Source organism: Sinocyclocheilus grahami, unplaced genomic scaffold, assembly GCF_001515645.1.
Source record: "Sinocyclocheilus grahami isolate Dianchi unplaced genomic scaffold, SAMN03320097.WGS_v1.1 scaffold4179.1, whole genome shotgun sequence".
In the NCBI taxonomy this organism is placed as follows: Eukaryota; Metazoa; Chordata; class Actinopteri; order Cypriniformes; family Cyprinidae; genus Sinocyclocheilus; species Sinocyclocheilus grahami.
The window spans coordinates 15,806-16,434 of record NW_015509166.1 but is presented as its reverse complement, the minus strand read 5'-3'; positions in this window follow the sequence as shown (position 1 = coordinate 16,434).

Below are 629 nucleotides of genomic sequence, written 5' to 3'. Positions count from 1 at the left end.
AGTGAGTGAGTGAGTGAGTGAGTGAGTGAGTGAGTGAGTGTGAGACGCAGGAGTCTCGTCGTGTTGAAGTCATACAGCCTCAGAGAGCCGCTCAAACACAGAGTGCGGTTTGGAGTGTGTTTGCTGATAGTTCAACAGTATCACACACTCACACTGATGCTGCTGTATCAATATCTGCTGTGATTGTGCCGCAGGTGATCATAACTGTGCTGATATTCAGATCAACAGCATGGATATCAGTATGATATTGTGTAAACAAGCAGTTAATGCTGAGCAACAAATTTCAGACACACTCTTTCATGAACATTTGTTCAATTTGCGCTCAACTAAATAAGATATTCCCAAAATAAACCAAAACAGGATCATGCAATCATGCAATTCTACGTAATCACACAAGTAATATTTTACTTTACCTTACAGCTTGGAATAATTTGAGGAAAAAAATGAATTGCAACCCCCCCCCGTGTATTTGTTTTAATTTTAATACATTTTAATTCATTTAATGATTCTTTTTTTTTTTTAAGCTCCAGTTTTGTAATTATTGTTATTATTGCTGTTGTTGTTATTATTAGTAGTTTAACTAAATATAAATATGAAACAAAATGTTGAAAAATTGAGTATTCAAAAAA